General features: G+C 32.4%; 1 long non-coding RNA gene across 1 annotated transcript in view; it reads left to right on the top strand.

Annotated features, from left to right (window-relative positions):
* The window catches only part of LOC145241398 (uncharacterized), a 312,540-nt gene that overhangs the window by 113,008 nt on the left and 190,263 nt on the right, over nucleotides 1–9,269 (top strand). The gene's annotated exons all lie outside the window — the stretch shown is intronic.

Here is a 9,269-nt window from a genome sequence, read left to right as displayed (position 1 = left end):
ACACACACACACACACACACACACACACAATATATTTGAACAATTCGGGGGACCGGGAAAGACACAGATTTTCAGCAAATCTCAAAATAAGCGGTTCGCTCAAAATTCGTTGTAGAACGTCCATTTAATTCTTGGCAGTATGTGTTATCGCTCAATTATGCTGAAACCACACACGTCGGATTGGAATTCGATTTTTTATCAACTATCAACTATTTTTATCAACAGATACAAATTATTGATAATCTAGATGTAAAGTTTTGAGTTAACATAATTCCCAGCATTAGCTTAACGTCCAATCAGTTCCATTTTTCCTATAGCACACCATACTGTTATCTTTTTATTATGCAATGGCAGTTCTTCGGGATTTCAATAGAGACAATTCTGTTGGTTTATTGTTTCGTCCAGATGAAAAATGAGGGGTCCATTTATATCGAAAATCTCTTCCATATAACGTGCAAAGTAAAGTTCTTTCTCATAGTTCTTGCGCTGAAGCTTTTGTGTGATGACTAATCTATATGGATCAAAGTTAAGCTCTTCATATAAGTTACACCTTGTAGAACGAACACTAATTCTAACAGCAGCAGAATGTTTTCCGAGCATATACTAAATAAAAGCTTCTCGAATGTGCTCCACATTATACAGGGTTCTTACTGTTCTTGGTGGCTTAGTAATGTTTTTTGTTTGCAGTGTGCCTTCTGTGCGAAGAGATTCTTTTATTTTTATTTTGAGGGTCACCACTAATCAAGGCCCGGCAGACACTCAAAGATAAGGGCTAAGTGTTGGTGAGATATGATCAGACCCGGAGAAGCTTGGACAGGGCTATATTATCTAAATAGACTACTCAATAAGAATTTATCTTCATTAGACTTGAAGATGACCATGCTAGTCTTCTCGGAATCAGGCAAATGGTATTGTGCAATACATCCGGAATCTCTATAAAAGAAATTCTGCTCATGTAATTTTCATTTAGTTTCGGGCTCTTGTTGGCGGTTGTTTTAGTTATTGGAGTATATGTTTTAAGTTTTTCAAGTAACGGCCATAGATTAGTGTTCAGTCGAACATCTACTATAGACGTACTGATAGAGTAGAGACACTTGCAACGTCACTTGCGTGAACAAGAGGAAGTAGCGGGTTGACAAAGTCATCGTCCACTAAATTTCGAAGACGACTTTGTACACTGTCAAGAGATAGTGCTCTGAGGAGTTCAACTGTAGATGCTGCAGCAATGCTCCATCTTGGGCCGTATTTGACTCTTATACAGGTAGAGCATTGTGTCGGGAGTTTCATATTTTTTCTTCGTATAAACATTATCGACTCATATGTGCATGCATGTTTTGGCTACAGCTTTTATTAAATAGCTTCTTCAGATTATTGAAAGAAGATTTTGATAAGATTAATTACTCTTATCGTAGTAAAGTTTAAATAAGCGGAAGGGAATTTATAGGCGGAGAAAGGATATTAAAATATTTATATACACAAAGATATGAATAAATGAATTAAAACATATAAACAAATTAAAAATAGATAAAAAATAAATAATTAAAAATTATACAATACATAAATCTATATATAAATAAAAGTGAAATCATCTGTTTGTGTGTGTCTCTGTGTGTACATTATCCTAATAAACTACTCTGTTATTTTTCAGTGTACAGACTCGAGATTTGACATAAGAGGTATTGAGATTTGAAAAAATCTGTTAAAATCGGCTTTTGACCAGAAATTTGGCTGTCAGGAATCAAAATTAAATGATATGACTTTTGAAAACTCTACCAAACTCCTCCTCCAATTTTGGGTCTTAAACACTGGAACTTTTAGATGTAGGTTTCTTAGACATGGATCAGCTTTTCAATTTGATTTAATCCCAAAACAATAACTATTAAGAGGGCCGAATTGGAATCAAAGTTAAAATAAAGTTTACCTCTTCGGTCTCTACCAAATTACTCAGGCAATTTTTGGTCTAAACATTTGAAACTTTACAAAGTGTATTCAGACACGGGGAAAACTTTTTAATCGTTTTTTTTTTGCCGAAAATTTTGCTGCCAAAGAGGCAAAGTGCAAAAGATTTTACCTTTGCAATCTCTAACAAACTATTCAGCCAATTTTGTGTCTAAACATTTGAAATTTTACATAAAGGGTTTTCAGACATGCAGCAAGCTTGTTAATTAGTTTTTGGCCGAAAATTTATCTGCCAAGAGTTAGTAGGTACACATAATACTCTCTCTCTCTCTCTCTCTCTCTCTTCAAGATTAAAATATATAGGTGTGTGTGTGTGTGTATGCGTGTTTGCGTGTGCATACATGTATCGCAATATAGGTATGGCTTGCAGCAAAGTGATCCGATGGTCCTATTAATTTTTATCGTTCATTCGCACGACCCTTTCCTCATCAAATATTTCTAATCTCATTCAATAATGTCCGCCAGACTAAGTTTGAATAGATTGATTCCAATATCGCTTCACGAGCGTTCCTCAATCCAGCCACCAACAAAACTCACGCCAGCCCCAACCAATCGGCCATGTACTCTCTTTTTCTTTTTCAGATCCAATGACGAATTCAACGCTAGCGTCATCGGAGTCTTTAATTACGATATTACTTCAAAATCAATAAAAACAGCCATCGATTTTCATCCATTTCTGAGGGTTTTTTCCACAATCTTTTTCGCATTTTAATAATATAAGACTTTGCCCAATTTTAGAATGGAATGATTCTAATTGTAGGCACTTAGCCAAAACATTCACACAGACTCAGATATGCGCGTGTACATAAACACGTGCACACATACAAACTATATATATATATGTGTGTGTGTGTGTGTGTGTGAGTGTGTGTGTGTGTAAAGACACTACTCAACCTATATACTCAACGAATTTTTAATCTACAGCCTTGAAATTTAGTATATAGGGTAATCAGGCATGTCAGACATGTGGAAAAATTTTAATCGGTTTTCATCCGGAAAAATATCTGCTAAGGAGTCGAAATTGAAAAATTGGTACATGGCAAGTCATTGGATTTTTTAAAACACCTTATGGAGATCGTAGCAAGCGGGTTTAATAGTTATCATACTTGACTCACTGTCTATAGGTTTTTGTTTCGATCATAGCTCATGTATTTTTTTTTTTTTACTTTACAAAAAGTGAATTGTGTGGAAAAAAAACCCCATAATACTCGCATGTACATGTCTCAGTTTCTTCCTGTTCTTTTTTTTTTTGTGTTTTTGCTACGTTTTATATAAGTAATTTAACGTAACGTTTAATACTGAACAACACTGGGAACATCTTCTAGTATATATATATATATATATATATATATATATATAGTGAGAATGTGTGTGCAAGTGAGAGCAATTTTCAACCAATATACTTAACGAATTTCTTTTAGTCTACGACACACATGAAATTTGGTATATAGTACATCAAGACATGTGGAAAACTTTAAATCCGGAAAATGGCGGCCAAGGAGTCAAAATTGAATAATTAGTACATGGGGGGGTCATCGCCGTGTCAAGCTGGCCTAATGGTTATCGTACTTAAGTCATCGTATTTAGGTCTTGGTTTCGATCTTTACTTACAGTAAATAGACTGTTTGAAAAAACATAATACTCGTATGCACGTCTCAGTTTCTTATGAATTAAAATAAAATATTTATGCACATTTTACGACCGGGCAATATATATATATATATATATATATATATATATATATATATATATATATATATATATATATATATATATATATATACTAGCATGGGTGCCCAGCGTTGCCCGGGTGTTTGGAGGTGTATGCTGAGAAAAAATGGTCAATTTTTTTAACTTTGACCCCGGTTATGACACCTTAAAATTTATTGTTTTGTGCTCAAATCAGGTTATTAAGTTAGATCCATGTCCAAGGAACCTATATCTAAAATGTCAAGTGTTTAGACCCAAAATTATTTTGAGGAGTTTGGTAGAGTTCTCAAAAGTCAAATCGTTGAACTTTGACCCCTTAGCAGCCAAATTTCTGGCCTAAAACCGATCGCATAAATCTTCCCAAATCTCAGTATACAGTGGTATATCAAATTTCGAGTCTGTAGACTAAAATGACAGAGGTATTACGTAGGGAAATGTACAAAGACAGACAGACAGACACGTTCACTTTTATAGATATATAGATAGACTATCAGTTCCACCCGGCTTTTACTCGGGCCCTATGAACTGTTCATGAGGCTATGTGCATATGTATATATTAAAAAGTGTGAATATGTAAAGTAATGCCTATCTGTATAATAGTCTTTCTTAACTACCATAGAGAAAAGACAGACATACATTTTTACTTTTATATACATACTGGCATGTGTGCCCGGTGTTGCCCCGGTGTTTGGAGGTGTATGCTGAGCAAAAAAACAAAAAAAACACAGTCAATTTTTTTAACTTTGACCCCTATTATGACCCCTTAAAATTTATTGTCCTGGGCTCAAATCAAGTTATTAAGTTAGATCCATGTCCAATGAATCAATATCTAAAATTTCAAGTGTTTAGACCCAAAATTGTTGGAGGAGTTTGGTAGAGTTCTCAAAGGTCAAATCGTTGAACTTTGACCCCTTAATTGCCAAATTTCTGGCCGAAAACTAATTACATCGATTTTCACCAAATCTCAGTACCCTGTATATCAAATTTCAAGTCTGTAGACTTAAAATTGACAGAGTTATTGCGTAGGGAAATATAAACACACAGATACACAGATACACAGACAGACAGACACTTTCACTTATATATATATATATATATATATATATATATATATATATATATATATATATATATATAGTAGTGATGAGGCGATCCCAATATTTTCCTGATTCTGTCACAATCGCCGATTCTCTACTAAATTTACCGATTCTGATACTATTACAGATTTCGATTCCAATTTATTAAAATCCTCTTAAGATTTAGTTATAGAGTTTGTTTTTAATGTTCAGATTACCTAAAAAAAAACTGTAAATCCACAAATATTTTTGCAAAAGTAAAACATTGATTTTCCAGCGATATGCAGATTTTAATTTATCTGATAGTTTTAAATCATTAAATATTTATCATTCTATTATCATCAAAATTAATCGAAAATGAACTTGAGTAAACAACGTATGAAAAATCGTTGTTGGCATCGGAAAATAAACACAAATTGTTTTCGATTCCGATACCCCAAGAAGTATCGATTTTCCTGATTTTCGATTAATCAGCTCAAATCTCTCTCTCTCTCTCTCTCTCTCTCTCTCTCTCTATATATATATATATATATATATATATATATATATATATATAAGCATCCACATGCAGTACTCTTTCGTTGTATCACAACGCGGCAGGGCGGCTAGACAAGCAACTACCTCAAGCCAGGATAGAAACTTGACCGCTCAAACGCCAGTCGACACCTCTAACCGTTACGCTATTCTGCTGTTAAGCGAATTAACAATGTTTTGACATTTCGTAAATATATTTTCAGTATTTACTTTAACATTACTCATTGTATGAGTAGAGTCAAGTCGTAGTATGAAAATATATTTATAGCAAGATAGCTACTCAGAAAAGTTCATGATTCATACTCGTCATCGGGTTAAATGCGTGTATGTGTGAAGATGTATGGTTTGTGACAGTTTTCATGTCTTAGAAGAGTTTACTTAGTTAAGCAAACAATCAGATTGATTGGTATTAATATTTCACCTCGGACTATTATTTTCTTCATTCATTCTCTAGCAGCTGACAATGTTTACATAAAGTATTCAGATAACACTGACTAACAGCGCCCATGGCGTAAACAAGTTACTAGTGTGGCTGATTATCAAACAAATAGTTGTAGATTTTATCCCGGCTTCGTACAGGTGCTAGTCTAGCTGCGCGGAACACATACACACACATTGTTTATTGTTTAGTGGACCCGAGGTAGAGGTTCAGCAAATGGAGAAAAAGATGGCTTCGCGGCTTTCACGAATTTCATGATTAACATGATTTCATGGTTTTATGATTACTCTACACTGATGATTTCGTAAGCATGAAACACTAATTTCTCTAGGCATGCATGAATAATTATCATTTAATTATATATATATATATATATATATATATTAAATATATTATATATATTAAATATATTATATATATTAAGTATATTATATATATAATATATTTAATATATATATAATATATTTAATATATATATATGTAGTGTTGTTTATTTTATTATATATATATATATATATATATATAAGGTGAAACGATAAATGTTTCGCCATATATATATATATATATATATATATATATATATATATATATATATAGGGTGAAACGATAAATTTGTCGCCATAAATAAAAGAAACAACACTACAGCTTTATTTTAAAACATTTATTGAAGTAATCAATTCAGGTAACTTGATTATGTAGTAGGGCTGACATCTATTCAATGTAGCCGCTTTCAGCCTCAATCACCTCCTCGGTATGGGTCCGGTACGGGGAGCATGCCTTTTTTACAAGCGCCGGCGGGAGCTCTATGAATACTCGGCGGATGGCGGCGATCAGGATGGTTTTAGTGTTGTGGGAGCTCATGTTGGTGATGCTCTCGACCTATGATTAAACGAAGTATTCCAGCAGGTTCAAGTCAGGGGAGGATGAGCGCCAGTGAGAGAAAGATACAATATCTAAACACTCCTTCTGAAGCCAAGCCTTGGTCCCGCTGCTATACCCAGGGTCTGCTAGCTCGTTGAACATTGTGTCACTTTCAGACATGACAGATGGCGCCTATCGCTCTTTGGATTTGTAAGCAACTGGTCAGCTAGTAGATGGTCTACAACAAAAAAAGAAAACTGATTTTCTTCAAACGGAAATGGGATCATCTCTTTTCAAGAGAGATAATTTTATCGTTCCACCCTATATATATATATATATATATATATATATATATATATATATATATATATATATAGCGAGAGAGAGAGATGGAGAGAGAGGAGTAAATACATGTAACAACAGCTTCAAAATATGGAGGAGAAAATACCCAGGTTGATGATATCACAATGAAACAAATATTAAATCGCGAAAAGAAAAGTAAAAGGAATGGAATTGTTATGACAACAGACCAGATATTGCACTACACACTGAATTGTTCACTGGAAAAAAGTACATCTGAAATAGTATGGTAAACGCAATTGAACATAAAAATGAAGTATAGTTTCAGGATAGTGCTTTTCAGCTGCACGGGATATATATATATATATATATATATATATATATATATATATATATATAAGAGAGAGATGTATGTATATATATATATAAGAGAGAGAGAGATGTATGTATGTATATATATATATGTGTGTGTGTGTGTGTGTGTGTGTGTGTGTGTGTGTGTGTGTGTGTGTGTGTGTGTGTGTGTGTGTGTGTAAAATAGAGTCGCCACTAATCAAGGCTCCAGGGTCTCTCAAGGATAAGGGCGTATGAGTAGAATGTAGTTATCTGGACAACAGTTATTAGTAGGAATTTGGTATAATTTGATAAGTTAATGGGGCGCCTCAGAAAGAACTTGCTTAAATTGGACTTGAACACGACCATATTGTAGTCATCTAGCAAGCAGTCCAGTGAAACAGACTTCCAGAGACGGGAAGTTCTAGGGGGAAACAGCTGTGTTCGTGGAATCCATGTTAAGATTTAGGCACAGGTATAGAATGGGGGAAACGGGTGATAGTGGATGTAAGTAGACGAGGTATTTTGTAAAAATTTGGCAAGAGGGGGACCAGAGTTTGGTGCTCAAACCACGTACCACGTACATAACGATAGATCAAAGACATGCTAGCAACGTCTCTTCTGTGGAAAAGAGGTTACAGGAAAAGAAAAGAGCTCTGTGTAGCTCCTGCGCAGATGTTACACACACACACACACACACACACACACACACACACATATATATATATATATATATATATATATATATATATATATATATGCAGTAGAGATTTAGAAGGCTATCACAATGCATATATGTCTATTCGTCTTCGCTCGAAAGAGCAAGACACAAAATGTTTTAAATGATAATAATAATAATAATAATAATAATAATAATAATAATAATAATAATAATAATAATAATAATAATAATAACAAAGACTTTCGCTGGCGAGGACTACTATTGATCGTAACCAGTTATACAATTTTGAAATTTTCATCTCTATTTTTCTCGTTATGTACACTTTTATAAATTTTACAAAGTTAGGGATAAAAATTTAATGTAAATTGAATCAAAAAATGACCTTGGATTTATTTTATGTGATGTACATTTTGGTGCACATTAAAAACACTACCTTTCATCTAGCAATTAATGACATAGATATAAAATTTTCAATGATTTTTTTTAAGTGCAACAGAATGCGCATTACATAAAATAAATTCAAGGTAAGTTTTGGATTAAATTTAAATTAAATTTTTATACCTTACTTTTTAAAAATTTATAAAAGTGCACTTTGAAGATAAATAAATTTCACCTTTATTTGTACCTTTATTTTTAAAACCTATAGTAAAAACATTTTGTTTAACAATTTTCATGCCTTGAATGAAATGCTTTTCTGACTTATATATATATATATATATATATATATATATATATATATACATATATATATAAGATAAAATTAAAAGCCAAGAACAATGCGAGATTTTTTTTTTATATAGAGTAAAATTAAATGCAAACAAAAGAAATAAATTTCTTTTTTTTTGTTGTTTGTTTTTTCTTTTTCACACAAATTTTAACTCTAAACAACAGTAATTTTTTTTTTCTGTTGTATTCAATGGTGTTGTAAATCTCAATATATTTCAGACTTATTAGTCCATTTTCAAGAGAAGACAGCTGTCTTCTCTTGAAAATGGACTAATAAGTCTGAAATATATTGAGATTTACAACACCATTGAATACAACAGAAAAAAAAAATTACTGTTGTTTAGAGTTAAAATTTGTGTGAAAAAGAAAAAACAAACAACAAAAAAAAAGAAATTTATTTCTTTTGTTTGCATTTAATTTTACTCTATATAAAAAAAAATCTCGCATTGTTCTTGGCTTTTAATTTTATTTTATAATTTTCTTCAACAATGCTTCAAGCAAACTACAACCTATTTATATATATATATATATATATATATATATATATATATATATATATATATATATATACTAGCAAAAGTAACCGTCGTCGACTGTGTTAAAAAATAGCCTACAGAAAATGGACTCTAATTTATGAAAGCATAATAGG

This window comes from Euprymna scolopes, chromosome 20 (assembly GCF_053919585.1).
Source record: "Euprymna scolopes isolate OS-2025 chromosome 20, ASM5391958v1, whole genome shotgun sequence".
In the NCBI taxonomy this organism is placed as follows: Eukaryota; Metazoa; Mollusca; class Cephalopoda; order Sepiida; family Sepiolidae; genus Euprymna; species Euprymna scolopes.
The sequence above is the reverse complement of the archived record's forward strand: the minus strand, read 5'-3'. Positions and strand labels throughout refer to the sequence as shown.